Here is a 16,905-nt window from a genome sequence, read left to right as displayed (position 1 = left end):
CAGGAAAACTCTATCACATGAACAAAGGAATGCACATTGGGCACTCACCTGCAAACACACACACACACACACACACACACACACACACACTTTCACTGGTTAGTTGTCTGGGTCTTTGTTTCCTCATCTGAGAAGGGGAGAAAAGGACACCTGTTTCTATGTTCTATGAGGGGTGAGCTAAATCACATAGGCAAAGCACTTGGGACTGAGCCCAGGCTCAGAGAGATGACGATTCACAAATATTGATGGTGAATAAATGTTAAAAATATTCAGTATCACTAGCAACCAGAGAGGGCAAAGAAGGTATGGATGCAAAATCAATAATTACAACAGCCAAAATATCTCACAATAGTGTTAAATCTGGATTTAATGGAACATCTCAAAGTTTTCTGTTTAGGAAACACAGGATAAGGATTCAGCAGGTGTCAGTAGACATCCCCAACCTTCTCTCACTCCCAGGATCTTAAGAGTGCCACTTGATCTCCAAGGCTTCCCCCACCTCCTTCTTGCCTATCATCTTAACTCAAAGGACTCATAAGTTTTCCCCCTTTTTCACTATTTGCACTGAAAGTGGTAGAGGGCTACAATGAAAGTAGATGTGTGCCCTCTAAATGTGTCAAATCACACTAAGAAATTACAGTGTCTATTTAGCTTTAGTGACCAGAAAAGATAATATGGCTAACCTATAGGACTGACCCTGGCAATTACTCCCAAGACTGGTTTAACCATTTAAATCACAACTTGATGAACAACATTTTATTGCTATCACATCATATTCTTGCAAGGAAAAGCCAATAGCAATACTAGATGAATTCTAAAAGACTATATTTTTAAATGTTTTTTCTGTGAAAATTGTATTACAGGAAAAATTGTGCATAATTTTAATATATCTGTTGTTTTTTTCTTAAAACTCATTTCTATTTGGTTTTTCCAACTACATATTTATTTTAGAAAATATATGAAGGAAATACAGAAAAATATTTGGAGGAGAGTAAAATTATTCATAGTTGTATCACCTCCAAGTAAATATTGTTGGTATTTTGGGAGTATTTTATTCTTTTTAAATGCTTTTATTTTAAAGTTAAGAACATGTATGCCTATATAGTTTTGTACCCCGATTTCTTGACATTAACATGTTATGATGCCAATAAAAAATTTTTTATAAACAGAAATTTTCAAGATATTTCTTTGTATTCAGATTTAATCAACTGCCAGTGTGAACCATTTTGATTGCTGAAAATTTCTATTTTTTTCTGCCCTGCATACCTTCTCCTTCCCTCTTTTTATTATTACAAATGCCAAATATTTTTATGAGTTTATTCACTGTTAATACTTATACCTTTGCTAATTCTGACCTTTATTTTGGTGATGATCGTGGTCATGGTCACTGTCTTCATCATGACACTTGGGACAAAGGATGGTCCCTTTGAATCAAGCTTCCGAGGTTCGGGGACAGAAGAGAGCTGCAGACTAGAACCAACTTCCTCTTATTCTCAGCATCTATCTTCCTGTTATTGGCATTCCTTGGAACCAGGCAATGTTGTAAAGAACTGCTTTTGACGACACAGATTGTATTAGAAAATCAACTTCCAAGCACATGCAGGCCTTGTGTGGGGACTGCAGTTAAACAGAAAGCTATCAAGTCACAAGCCTTCTCAAGATAGCTTAGGATCAGTGGCAAGAATAAAATTCTAATCAATCAATACATTTGTAAAAGATGTTTAACATCACTAATACATTAAAAGAAGAAGAAGGTATATAGGGCAGACAAAAATCAACCAAATTTCAGACAATCAAAATGTTTAATCAGCAATTTGTTAAATCTGTATACATTGGAATGAATGAAAAATAATTAGTGGGAAAATGGCATCTTTTTACAAACCTATTAACAGAAAACCATTCCTCAAGGGAGGAATTAATCTTTATCTAAATATTTCTCTTTTGTCTGAACCGTTACCTCTAAGCTCAGCTCAAATCTCTGCATGAAAATCTTCAGAAGATAGAAAAGGGGAAATAAACGCCTATGCTCCACATTTAGGGGTACACATCAACCAAGACCTTTCCATGGCAATCTTTCTGTCAAGCTCACTGCTAACCAAAGAAAGTCAGGGAAGGGAATTGTAATTTGGAGTTAGGTAGGAAAGTGGCTCCTTTTCCAAGGATAAAAGCCAGTTATTTTGCCTGTCACCATAGAAGATTTTCTGGGCTTTCCTCTGGCATACTTCCTAGCTTAGGTGCTTGATGACCTCCAGAACTTTTAGGTACAAAAATCTGCATAGTCTCACCCATGAGGATACAGCACTCTGGGAGTCAGAGGGCTTCTTTGGAACTCCCACTTCACAAAGCCTGCCCAAAGCTGTCAGACTAGGAGTCACCAGGAAGGAGCATTGCTTTCCTAGAAGTCAGTCAGTCCTCAGGAGGGCTAGATGTCATCAACTGAAGGGGAGGAGGTGAACTGGAGCAAAGTCAAGGGCTGAGAATACAATCAAAGATAAATAAGCTAGGTCATGGCCCACTTAAAGCCCTCTCCCACTCCATATGACTTCGAGTACAAGCCAGTGTTTTCACTATGGCCTCCAAGGCCCTCCATGGTCTGAGCCACAATCCCTCCCTTATCCCCCTCTTCTCTCTTTCCTTTGATTCATCACTCTTGTCTCTGCACTATTATGTGGAGGAAGGACAAGGCTGTTCCCCAGTCTAGAAGAACACAGCCTCGGCTTGAAAGCTAGGGCCAATTCTGAGAGACCAACATCTGATGCTACCAGAAAACTGCACTCTCAGGAGCTAGACAGCAAGTTCTTTCTCAAAGGGAAAACCAAGCAGTTTACTTCCATGGCTTCCACTTCACCCAAAGTAATTTTTTTTTCCCAACAGACTTTCTCCATCTCCACTCCCCCACCTGATGACCATGCCTGGGTTGGCTGTCCCAACCTTGCCTCTCACAGCATCTGTCTTCCCTCATCACTGCATATTCACAGTGCAATTGCTCTTTTACTTATCCTTCTCTCCCATTAGACTGAGAACACAGGCTATGCAATCTAGCCACCATTGTGTGACCAACCCAACTGGAGAAGATGTTCAGCAGATGGCTGTTGAATGAAAATATAAATGAATGAATGATTCCCTACTGTCTCTGTTTCCTTAAGCTGCTTCAGAATTAATAAGCTGATTTTGAACCTGGTGGACATATAAAACTAAAAGCACCATTGAGAACTATCAGGCCAGCTGTTCTGGCCATTACATTTTGCTTGCTGACTTATGCTAATAATTACTGTCACTTTCATTTTGGATCTGGATGTAAAACTAGAGTGCAACTTGAGGGACAGTTCCCTAACTTCTAAGTGTGGGAAACTTTGCTAGGACATAGAACTTCAAAGGTCTCAGAAGAATTTTCTCTCTCTCTCTCTCTCTCTCTCTCTCTCTCTCTCACACACACACACACACACACACACGTGCACATATACAACTTTGTAATATCTAGCAGAACACATCTACTAGAAATGTTTCAAAATGAAATGTTTATCTTAAACCAATCAGTCCCAGACCTTCCAACCTCATGGCCAAGCTAAGGATGACGTGGCATAACTGTAAAGATCTAAAGGGAAAATGTTAGGCTTTATGGTTTCCCTATAGACCAGGGTGTGCATCTAAACCTTGGCTACACAGTAGAATCACTTGGTGGGCTTTTTAAAATGACAGTGCTCAGACCACGCCAAAGACCCATTATATCAGAATTCCTAGAGGAGGGAACCAGAGAATAATTTTTTCTCTGGTACTCCAGATGCTTCTGGTGTGTCAGCAAAGCTGACAACAATTGAGCTGACTGGATTTATCCTGTCATTGGGCCCTCTCATTGAACCCTACTATGTGCCAGACATTGCATGAGGCAATGTCTTTTCCATTAATTTATTTGTATAAAATGATATCTCATCCATCTTCCACAGACTAGCCTGTGCCCTGGAAGCCAACCAATTTTTATAAGCCCTCATTATTTACTCTATATAATTGGGGCATTGGGAGAATAAGAAAAATGCTTTTCGTACTCACTTCCTCAAGATATCCTCTTACTACCTAATGGGAATATTTTAGCTCAATTATTTGTAAGAATATTGGCAATAAGACGAATTGGGAATCAAAGTCATTCAACAGTGGGACCCCATAGAGCTTCATTTGTACATTTCAGTTGACATGTGATGGGCAAAGCTTATTGATGTTTGAGCTTCACACCATCCTCTCTCTACCTTTGCTCTCTAATATTCCTTATTCCTCCCTTAACTTTCTGTTAAATAAAGGGAAAAATTCTGATTCTTATGAGAAAAACAATTGGTATAAAACACACCCCTCACTCCCCGGGGTGTTTTGTGGGGGTGAGGATGTGATTCACCTGGAGCCTATGCAGACTGCGATGTGGCACAGAAAAGAGAAGGGAGTGAAGGACCACCGTGGCAGAGACAGGAAAGAAGAAAGAGAAACCCCAAGTAATTTAAGGGTGCTAAACATAGAAGAGCAAGACATTTGAATGAATTTACAAGGACTGAGTTTTTGGATCTACTAAAATATTTGTGAGAAAATGAAGGCTAAAATGTTTATATGGATCATGTTACCAAACTTTAATACATCGCTGGCCAGACCTGTACAGGTCACACCTTTTCATAAGTTACATTGATATAATAGGTGGGAAAGTCCACCACTTGAGCAATTCAAATGTGGCTAGCTCAACAGAGGTACTGGATTTTTAATTTTTGTTAACTTACATTGGCAAATGTGGCTAGTGGCCAACTAGATCAGGCAGTGCAGCCCTATACTGTTATAATGACAGGATCCTTGCACACCTATCCATTTATTTACATGTGCTTGGACACCTACCTAAGTAAGTAGCTTTACACTTGCACATAATCATAGACATTCTTACCTCAATAACATACATATGGATACAACTAAACACAATTGCACAACACACATACCTATTCTTGTGGAAGGACAAGAACAATAAAAATTGAAAAATTGAGAGAGGTGCAGTGGTGCACACCTAAAATCACAGCAGCTTGGGAGGCTGAGAAAGGAGGATCATGAGTTCAAAGCCAGCCTCAGCAAACGCAGGGCCCTAAGTAACTCATGAGACCCTGTCTCTAAATAAAATACAAAAAAAGTCTCAGAGGATGTGGCTCAGTGGTTGAGTGGCCCTTAGTTCAATCCCCGGCCCCACCCCCCACCTCCCCAAAAATTGAAACTAGAAATAGAGTATGGGTCAGTATGGGGAGATTTGGCACAGGAAGAATTGAAGCAAGAAGGATATGGGTGTGATAGACAACAAAGTGAATTTAAAATGATGCTTTTGACCTGAAGAAGAAAAGAAAAAAAAAAAGAAAAGAAAACAGAAAGAAAGAATAACCAATCATACCTACCATTGGTAGTTTTGGAATCTGAACTTTGTTTCCTTTGATCTTTTATTCTTTTATCACAAGACCTTTACAAATTAGACACATTCTTCTAAGGTAGACTTAATTATTAAAATTGGTCCTAAAGACTACGAAGAACTCCAAAGGGCATAGGTAGGAAGCATTTCGTCATGAGAATGGCCAAATTCTCTGATATTCATTCTCCAAGAAAATTTTAGTCATTCCAGTTTGTAAGAGAAATGTTTATTTCAAAGTTATTAAAATCATATGGGATGGAATAGATGAAGCCCCAGCTCTTAGAAATATTAATTTACTCAAAATATTTACTATCTCAATAGACTAGAATCTTGACTTTTTGCCTATCACATTCTACCCATATGATACCTCCATTCAGAAAGTAGTACACAGTCACGTGTTCTAAGAAATTTTTTATTAAGCAATTTTGTCATTGTGTAAATATCACAAAGTGTACTTACACACACCTAGATGATATAGCCTCTCTCTCTCTCTCTCTCTCTCTCTCTCTCTCTCTCTCTCTCTCTCTCTCCCACACACACACATACACACACAAACACACACAGCCTATTGATCTCAGGGTCATGATGAACAAAACAATATGAGATCAAAGCAAACACCACAGAGAATGATGCAATCAAGAGACTCGGTAAACATGAAGTGTACAAGGCTGCTGCCAACATGACCTGAGTGTGTGTGTGTGTGTGTGTGTGTGTGTGTACACTAGAAAAATATGACAAAAAGTATGCTTGAGTAAATACATGAACCAGCAACATGGGTGATTATTAGCAAGTATTGTATACCATGCATAATTGTATGTGATGGCCTTATATGATTGGCAGCACAGGTTTGTGTACACAGCGTCTCCACAACCATTAAACTGGTGCATTGCACTAGACTCTGAGATGCCAGCAATGTTACTAGGAAATTTTTGGCTCCAGTACAATATTACGAGACCCCATCATATCTGCAGTCTGCCATTGACTGAACCATCTTTATGTGTGCATGCCTGGCATTGTTACCAGCTAGGAACGCTATGATTTGCTTTCCAAGGCTTATCTTTCACATCTAAGTCCCTTCATCAGTGTTAGGCTGTGCTGCTGCCTGCCTCTGAGTTTTCACTCATGCGAATCGTTCTTCCCAAACTGGCCACGTTAATTCATACCCATCCTTCAGGTGTCAACTTACACCCCTTAGGAATATTGTCTCCAACTCACCAGACTTACTCCAGATAAGGTCAATCCTTCCTGTTTCACGTTTTCATAGTAGTCTGTTCTCTTTCCTAGCTCTTTTCACAGTTAAAATTACTCAAGTACTTGTGTAAATATTGTTTAATTACCTCTTATCTTATAGATTATTGGCTTCATGGGATCAGATATTGGAATCTTCCTTCTTCATCACTGTAAGATATCTGAAGGATTTAGTGCAAGACCTAGAAAATAGTAAGTGTTCAATAATTATTAATTAAATGTTCAACAAATAAGTGGATGTATTTAAATTTTTCATTTTGGTCTTATTTTTCCAATTCCTTCCATGCATTTCACTGTATCATAAACCAATATATTATGCAGCTCTGTACAACGGTAAGCAATACAAAAGGAACCCTATGCAGAGAAGGCTAACTCTAATATTCCTTGTTCGGTTCCCCTTAAGATCTGACAGACCATCAGAGGTGAATCATTACGTTGCAAAGCTATAAACATGTTGAGGCCCAGCATGAACCCGGTCTGACATCCAACCAGTCTCCCGCTGTAGCAGAAATGCCTCCATCCATTTCAGAAATATGCTTACTACCGAAATACGATGCTCAGCTGGCTGTATTTATGAGACACTGAATTTTCAGGATGTCTTCAATCATTAGAAAATAGGCATTATATTCTTACCTGAAGGCAACATGATATGACTGGCTGTGAATTTAGAAGTGAGGAAAATAAGATGCTCTCAGGGAGCTATTTTAATACGGGCACGTGCTAATTGACCTTAAGGAGAATGGCTCACAGAACAATTGCACTTGATTGTAATAAGAACTGTGGAAAATTATAAAATCTATGTTGGTCAAACAGGGATGGATGGATGGATGGGTGATGGAGAAACAACAACGGAGAAACAAGTCCCAGCAGAGGAGGTCACAGACATCAAAACTTGAGGAATTGTGGTGACACTGGCAAAGCCCTTTCTCCCTTGTGAGGGAGAGATCAGGGCTACCTGATCTGACTTTCATTTTGTCTAACTCCTTGTTTTGGTCTATGCTCACCTCCTCATCTTTGATTATAATTTGGCTCCTCACAAAAGACTGTCTTTAGGAGAATGTTCATCAATCTAGCCAATATGCCCATCCACTTTGGAATAATGTCTCCGTTACTCACTGGAAAGGCATATGGTGGCACATCAGCCTTGGAAACCTGGCTAACCTGAGTCCTTCCCCAGGAGGTAGGTCCTCTAAGGACGCAGCAGGCATCATGTACAGCTGAGGCCCTTGAAAGCTTGGTGCACCCACCACAGAAGGCTGTCCTGGCAGCGAGCCTCCAAGGGGCGTTACTGGCCCTCCAGCCTCTCCTGGCCAGATCTCAACCTCATTCTACACTGTCTACTACTTTAAAATGGACACCAGAGGGAAGTGAAGGGTTATTTAGTACCAGCCACACTTTCCTGGAGGCCCTTTTGAAGACTGTAGTAACTAGACTTGAAATCCAAGACACATTGTGGTGATGAAAACAAATCAGAAAATATATGAAAACTGGGAGGCCAGTGTTTTAGTCAGCTTTTTGCTGCTGTGACCAAAAGACCTGACAAGAACAATTTTAGAGGAAGACAAGTTTATTCGGGGCTCACGGTTTCAGCGGTCTAGGTCCATTAATGGCCGACACTTGCTTTGGGCCCAAGGTCAGGCAGAACATCGTGGCAGCAGAGTGTGGAAGAGGGAAGCAGCTCAGGACTGACTCCCTTCACCAGAAAGCAGAGAGAGATTCCCCTTACCAGGGACAAAATATATACCCCAAAGGCACACCCCAAATGATCCACCTCCTCCAACCATACCCTACCTGCCTATAGCTACCACCCAGTTAATCCCTTAATGCACTGATTAGGTTGAGGTTCTCATAACCCAATCATCTTACCTCTAAACTTTCTTATATTATCCATACGTGAACTTCTGGGGGATGTTTTAGTCAGTGTTTTCACTGCTGTGAAAAAGACTTTACAATAAAAGATTTTTTAATAACAATTTTAGAGGAGGAAAAGTTTATATGGCGGCTCACGGTTTCAGAGGTCTCAGTCCATAGACAGCAGGCTCCATTCCTCAAGGCTCAAGGTGAGGCAGAACATCATGGCGAAAGAGTATTAGTGGAGGGAAGCAGCTCACATGATGATCAGAAAACAGAGAGAGACTCTGCTTGCCAGACTCAAAATATGTACCCCAAAGGCACACCCCCAATGCCTACCTTTCCAGCCACACCCTACTAGCCTTCAGTCACCACTGTTAATTCCATGAGGGGATTAATTCGATGATTGGGTTAAGGCTCACAATCCAATCATTTTACCTCTGAATGTTCTTGCATTGTCTCACACATGAGCTTTGGGGGGACACCTCACATCCAAGCCATAACAGTGGATAAGAAAGTGGAGAGTGGAACAAAAAAGTAAGGAGCAAATATCTTCATCTCAGAAACTGAGGAGACAATAGATACTATATCAAAGAAATAAAAATAAACACGGCAGAGTATAAGTAAGTTACAAGTATAATCAATAAAAAAACTAAAAATAGGTATAATAACTACATTGGGGTGATTAAGAAAGTGCAAGCAAATCAAATCCAGCTCTGTCACAGCAGGGGTTAGTAGGTGATGCTAAAATTGAAGAAATCAAGAAATGTAAGTTGGAGTCTATTATTCAGAGATCGACAGCTAACTAGCAGAAGAAAGCTTTAAGAATTCTAAGTGGTTGCCTCTACAAGTGTGATTGAGTAGGAAGGATTGGGGCAAAGAGGCTTTTTATAAGTTGATTATTATTATTATTATTATTATTATTATTATCCAAGTGCCATTTTTTCATTCAACAAATGCTTATTAAATGCCAACTATGGGAAAGACAGAGGCTAGGCACTGGAAATACAGCACTAAATGCTACTTAGAAATTCTGCCTTTAAAAATATAACAGAGGAAACTGAAAATAAACAAATAAAATATATAAAGCTCTTTCATATCAGTGAGTGATTTGAACATAAATGTGAAAGAGGCAAATGAGAGAGTCATAGAAATTCATGAGGGCAGATGTTCCAGGCAGAGGGAACAGCCAGTGCAAAGGTCCTGAGGTGAAACAGCAAGAGGCCACTGTGGTTGGAATGGAATGAGTGATACATTCAGAGAGGAACCAATGATGGAATCAAGGGGAGGGCCCATGATATAAGGCTGTGTGACTAATGCCAGATTTGGGGCTTTAGTCTGATCTCTAGGTAGGAAGCCCATCCACAGGGATATGAACAAAGAAATAACATCTGACAATTAAAAAACAATTCTGACTTTTTCGGGAGGGAACAAAGCAACCAAAGCAACCGTAAAGATCCAGTTGATATGAAAAAATTAAATTAGAAATAAATTTTTTAAAAAAGACTCTTAATTTATCACTAAATAAAGGAGTAAGCTTTCTTGTTTTAGCATGTTAAGTATCTATGTGCTGGATATTTTTCTCATGATACAGGGGGAGAACTTTCTACAATTGCCCTTGGAGGTCCTTTTAATACAATTGTTCTCAATGATGGTGTATCTATCAATCATTGCAGCAAAGAGTGGCGGTTTTAGAATTTAGAGACTGAAGCAGCTCCTTGGGTGTTTTAACCTCCCCCCTTGATTTCAAGTCGTATTTCTGTCCCTGTTGTTCCCATGCCAGTAGCTCTCAAACCTGGCTGATCATTAGAATCACACGAAAGACGTTTTTACAAAAATAGTCATCAAGCCCCCACCCCCAAGACATTCTAAATACTTCAGTTGGAGGTGGGGTCTAGGCATCGATGTGCCAAGGGCAGGGAAGAGAGTGCAGTACCCCCAGGTGCAGGCAGCAAGTGGGTGTCTTGAACAATAATAGAACCAACGAAAAGTCAGTCTGCTTTCTTTTATCACCATGGGCTGCAGTTCTAAACAATGTCAGTGATAAAATATTTTTTCCTCAAAAAATCTGTTTTGGCCTAAGTTCTAAGCAGTTACTGTTGAATTTAAATAACATTTATACAAGCTTCAAAATACACATTATTGTTACTTATCCTTGAATATGCATCATGGGGTACATGGAAGTAAATTTGGAGACCTTCTCAGTTACACCCTCAGCCCTAGCACTTGGTCTCACCTGCACACGAAGAAAGTTTTTAACAGTGAAAGTTTAAATTTGCTTTTGGCTTCATTTGTGTTCTCAACACCCGTGGCACTACATTTCCCTGAATTTAACCAGTAAATTTAAAATAAACAAGAATAACACATGGCAATAGTCTTGGTCAAGACTAAGAAACAGAACTTGAGTTTCTTCGATTCTGTCATTCTATGCAATCATCAGGAGGTTTATTCTTAGCGTTTCAGATTTAAAACAGTGTAACAGAACAAAAAGCAAGAGATACAAGATTATATTTTGCCAAGGCTAAATCTTGCTTCATACATGATCTACTTTGTTGACTAATATTTTTTAATCGAAAACTGAACTTTCTTTTAATTGTTAATTATTTATAAACTAAAACTGAGACAAGAAAATAATATTTTCACTTCATTATATATAACACACATTGTAAATTACACATAACAATTTATATAGATAATACAATCAGTAAACAATGCTAAATTAATCAGCATATGGAATTATTAAAATAACTTGGTCACACAGAGGAGGGAGGTGTTTATCTGCTCCAAGGGTCAAATGTGCCAGGTGCTTCTCTAATCTAGAAGTCTCTCTTTTTAAAAGTTCCCCCGGGGACTTCTCACATGCAGCCAGATGCTGGAATCACCATCTGTAGCATGTTTATTACTTGCTCTATTTCTATATTGCCCATCTTCCTTCTCTACACCCACTCTACTCCCAGTTTTTCCCCCATTAGCTCTACCAAGGTCCCTGAAGTAGGTGAAGGGTGCTAATTAAAACCCGGATGCTTCCAGGCTGTGGTATGCTGGTAAAAACCTAACAAGCGGCTCTCTGGGGGGATTTATATCATTTATTGATTTCCGAAGTGTAAATACCCCCAACATGCTGATTTCAAACCAACAACATAATGTCAACCTGTTTGGTAAATTCCTGAAAAATTAACAACAGCTCTTTCAAGCTGGTGCAAGTCAGCTGCAGCCCACCCCTGCTCCCAGCGATTCCCAAGGCATTCTGCTAGGAGGATAACAGATTCCCACGGGGAGAGTTCTGTTCATTTTTTTTTTTAATTAAAATTCAGCTTTGTGCATTACTTTGTGCATGTGTTAAATTTGTGAATTCATCTTTAAAAATGAGACCACCCTTACACACATCCTCCCAACAGGGGTCAGGAAAAACAGCCCTCTGTGTTTCTGTCTTTATACACTCTATACAATGCATACTAGCCCTATATTCAGGAGTATTTTTGAAGGAAAAGTTGACTTTCTTGCAATCTGTGAGTTAACACACACCTACAAAGTTTCCCTTTTCCCTTATGTTTGTTGGTGGAATGTACCTGAAGGGATTTATGCTGTTCCTCTGTCCTCAGCCAACCTCTTCTCCTATAGAATTCAACTGAAGTCTTTCTGAATTCTTACCTCTCCAAAGGAGGTGCTAAGGAATTAGGCAAGGTTGCATCTTGACTTTGGTCAGGGTGCATGAGTTGTAGGCAAACAGACCTTGGGGCAAGTCCTTGCTTTTACCACTTTGAAGATGTGAGACCACCTATTCTCTCTCTCTCTCTCTCTCTCTCTCTCTCTCTCTCTCTCTCTCTCTCTCTCTGAGCCTCAGTAAAACTCTCTACCTCACTGAGTTGTTGTGAGGTTTAAATGAGATAATAACTACCAAGTTATATCACCTGTGCCTAAAACACGGTTAGCCTCAACATATGCTATTATTATTTTAATCGCTCTGATAAGTAACAACATTATTACTCCCCTAGACTTTTCAATTGCCATGGAAACCAGCAGCTGAGGTGCTGATGTTTACAGAGATACCTACCCCACTGGGCTGAAAACAATTGCAGGATCTTTTCCTATTGCTCAGGACTTGCTGTGCTTCTAATTATTTGCAGAGCATTGTTTAGAAGCCATCCTCACACATAATTTCTCTGTATTAATTTTTATAATCAAAGTCACAAAAACAATTCTCTCTTACTACCTGTTCACTTGTTGTGTTTTGTTTTCTTAACTATTTTGTGGAAACACAGGGATGGTGTTTAATTCGCTAGTGAGTTCCCTCACAGCACCTAGCAGAATACCTGGTATGAAGAGAGTGTTCAGTAAATATTTGATAGACCACATTGTTTGTAGAAGAGGTTTGCACCATCCTTCTGTTTGCTTGCTTTCATGCTGTAAATCTAAAGTTTTCCTCTTGATTCCCAGGGAACAAGGATATTGGACAAAACAAACAGAAATGTACACTGCTTAGATTAATACAAAGTATATATGTATACGGATATACCTGGTTAATAAAAGTGACCAGTGGCAGCAATACCCTGGATTAGAGAACATAGTTTTATGATCAAAATGATGATAATGCATTGAAGAGCCTAAAACCTGTTTTATCTCTCTGTGCCTCTGTTAGAGACTAGCTTGCAAAGAGTACCTTGGGAGCTGATCTAGGCTGTGTGCATGATTAATTGTTCAATACCTGCCTGCCTCCAGACAAACCTTCCTGTGATGCTCCTAGAGTGGAACCAGAAAACAGAAGTCTAGAGAAATTCTAGAGTCTTTGTATCCAGCTGCATGGTTAGAGCAAGACATGAAAGAGAGCATCTGCTGAATGATTTCAGAGACTAAGGGTAGAGAGAGTCATCGATGGAGCCAGGTGTCTGACATGAATCGTGTGGTGGATACAGTCCACTGAGCTGGAAAACCCTGGTGGAGAAACAGGCTTCTGAGGAAAGGAAATAGTCTGGCTTTGGAAATGTTAAATTTGAAGTGCCTATAAATAGTCATCTAAGAGCAGTTGTTGTGGGGCTGGGGATATAGCTCAGTTGGTAGAGTGCCTCCCTCCCATGCACAAGGCCCTGAGCTCAATCCCCAGCACCCCCCCGCCAAAAAAAAAAAAAAAAGACCAGTTGTCAAGGAGAAAATTATTGGACGTTGGCCATAAGAGACTAGAACCCTACAAAGTAGTCTGGCTGGACCCATAAGTTGGGGGTGTGGTCAGTAACACTTAGATGAAATTTGAAAACATAGTAATGGGTAAATTCTTCTGAGAGCAGAAATAGAAAGCTCCTTTTTAAACTTTTATTTATTATTATTATTATTATTATTATTTTTGTGGTGGCAGGGTTTGAACTCAGGGCCTTGTACATGCTAGGCAAACACTCTACCACTGAGCTACATTCCCAAGCCAAAACTCCTTCTTAGGAAAGACAGAGAAGAGACTGAAAGCCTACAAAGAAACAGATATGAGCTGGCCAGAGAAGTAGAAGGACCAAGAGAAAGCAGTAAAGTAGACTCACAAGTGAAGTAAAAAGAGGAGCATTTGAAGAGGAAGGTGTCCAAGGTTAGCTTCCTCAGGAAGCAGATGCTGAGACAAATTTTGGCTTTCAGGATCCTTATCAAGGGGCTCTTTGGAATTGACAGCATGGAAAGGGATGGAAGGAGACAGGAGGACACAAAGAGAAGCTGTTCTCATTACTCCTGGTAGCTGGGGCCAAAGGGGAATGTGGATGGGACATCACAGAATCCTCCAGAGAGCCCAGCAGCGCAACACTGAGGGTTCAGGTAAGCCCGAGATGTGAAAATACACCTTGATGATGATGATGCTATTGACTAGAACTCAGTTTTCAGAGGGTTGAAGAATTCATGAAAGAAATCAGGAGGTCTGCACCTACTAGAAGAAAAATTAGGCCCTAATCTCCATCATGTTGGCTTAGAACTCAAATTCCTCAAAAAGACTCCTAAAGCACAAGAAGTAAAATCAAGAATCAGTAAATGGGATGGTATAGACTAAAAAGCTTCTTCACAGCAAAAGAAACAATCAAGAATGTGGATAGAGAGAGCCTACAGAATGGGAGAAAATCTTTCCCACCTGCACCTCAAAAGGAGCATTAATCTCCAGGATATATGAAGAACTCAAAACATACACACACATACACAAAAACAATAATAATAATAATAATAATAATAATAATAATAATAATCATCTAATCTAATGGGCAAATGAACTGAACAGGCATTTCACAGAAGAAATACAAATAGTAAAAAGATATATGAAAAAATCTTCAACATCTTTAGCAGTTAGAGAAATGCAAACTAAAACTACACTGAGAATCTATCTCACTTCAGTCAGAATGGCAATTATTAAGAATACAAGTAACAATAAATGTTGGTGAGGATATGGAAAGAAAGGTATGCTCATACATTGCTGGTGGGACTGAAAATTAGTGCAACCACTAAGGAAAGCAGTATGGAGATGCCTCAGAAAACTTGGAATGTAATCATCATTTTACCCAGCTATCCCACCCCTAGGTTTATACCCAAAAGACTTAAAATCAGCATACTAACTACAGTGATGCAGCTACATCTATGTGTATAGCAGCTCAACTCACAATAGCTAAACTATGGAATTAACTTAGGTGTCTTTCAGATGAATGGATAAAGAAAATGTGGCTATAAAGAAGAATGAAATTGTGGCATTTTCTGGTAAATGGATGGAACTAGAATCTATCATGCTAAGTGAAATAATCCAATCTCAAAAAACAAAGGCCTAATGTTCTAATGTTCTCTCTGACACACAGATGCTAACATACAATAAGGGGGTGAGGAGGGAAGAATAGAAGTACTTTGGATGAGACAAAGGGAAATGAAGGAAAGGGAGGGAGGATGGGAATAGGAAAGACAGTAGAATGAATTGGACATTACTTTCCTATGTTTATGTATGACTACACCACCAATGTCTAACTCTACATCGTACAACCACAGAGTAGGAAGTTATACTCCATGTGTGTATAATATGTCAAGATATATTCCACTGTCATGTATAACTAAAAAGAACAAATTAAAAAATTTTTAAAAAGAAATGCAGAAGGAAGTACCAAACTCTTGCATTTGAAGGAGAGCTCAAAGCAGAGTAAAGGATAAAGAATGGGACATGGGAAAGGGAAGGGTTATGGATTGTTGGTTTTAATATGGAAGACCTTTCCCTCCCTGTGACCCAACTGTGTCCCATTAAACACTCCCCAATCCTTAAAATAAATTACCCTTTCTGCACATAGGCAATATGCAACCAGAAGGTGTCTCTCAGTCAGGATTTGACTAGGAAGGCAGAGCTGCTATGAATGCAGTAGGATAAGGGATTTCTACCTTACACAATGGTGGGGTGTGTGGAGAAATCTATGGGAGGCAATTGCTTCTGTATCTGATTTTGGATCTAAGCCACTGTAGATCAGTTAGGCTGGCAGGAAGGAAGGAAGGCTGGTGGAGAGTAAGGACAAACTATGACCCAGGAAGACAAATGGAACTCCTGGGACAAACTGGAACCACAGGGAATGCTACTTCCAACCTTCATGGCCAGAGGGACTCTGGGAGAAGCCCGTGCTCTTCACTGCGGAGCTGCGTGCTTACCTGGCCCAGACCTCAAGAATGGAAGGAGAAAATCCAGGGGCAAAGGGAGGAGCTGGGAGCCTGGATGCTGCTCCATGCAGCAAGGGGAGCAGCAGATCAGGACAATGTGCATCCACTGATGTGGGGCCTCACGTAGAAATGGCGGCTACTTCTGCCTTCCAAATCTCATGCAGATTTCTCTTGTGGCCAAGCCTAATCCCAAATCATACAGAGAAGCAATTTTGCCTCTTGAAATGTACACAGGGAAAAGTCACCACTGAGCCCCAAATAACACAAGTGCTATAATTTCCTTGCAGAATTATCACAAATGGCTAGAGATAATGCATATAAATCTGACAGAGATGAATACATAACTGACCCTCAACAATGAGAGGTGACTGATAATGCTATGAATGAAAATAACAGGATAATTTGTTAAAATGTTATTCTGTGATTTCTTCTCCTTAAATGTTCCCTTTTATTTTCAGCAGATAGCCCTAATTTTCCCCCTCTATATAGCGTATACCTTCTTCTTAGTACTAGAATTCCCTTTAGGACTGTATTTCTTTTGAGCTATGTATGGCTTTGTGAATTAGTTCCATCAGTGATTAGAAAGAGAAGTGATGTGATAGTCTCAAGATTGTCTCCTTAAAGACAAGTTACTGACCCTGGGCTTACTCTCTCTCCCCTTTCTGAGGGCTGGTCACAGACATGGAGGTGACTGAGCTTTGGCCATGCAGACAGGGCCAACACCCTGGGGAAGGGTAGGATGAGAAGGT

The 16,905-nt window shown here is 39.9% G+C and overlaps 1 long non-coding RNA gene across 2 annotated transcripts in view; it reads left to right on the top strand.

Moving 5' to 3' along the window:
* Window positions 1-16,905, top strand: part of LOC114096480 (uncharacterized) — a 95,086-nt gene that overhangs the window by 27,875 nt on the left and 50,306 nt on the right. For both annotated transcript variants that reach the window (XR_011707305.1, XR_003583428.2), the window contains exon 2: window positions 6,768-6,856. This is a non-coding gene — a long non-coding RNA (uncharacterized lncRNA). The remainder of the gene's footprint in view (window positions 1-6,767; window positions 6,857-16,905) is intronic.

Source organism: Marmota flaviventris, chromosome 4, assembly GCF_047511675.1.
Source record: "Marmota flaviventris isolate mMarFla1 chromosome 4, mMarFla1.hap1, whole genome shotgun sequence".
NCBI classification, from domain to species: domain Eukaryota; kingdom Metazoa; phylum Chordata; class Mammalia; order Rodentia; family Sciuridae; genus Marmota; species Marmota flaviventris.
The sequence above is the reverse complement of the archived record's forward strand: the minus strand, read 5'-3'. Positions and strand labels throughout refer to the sequence as shown.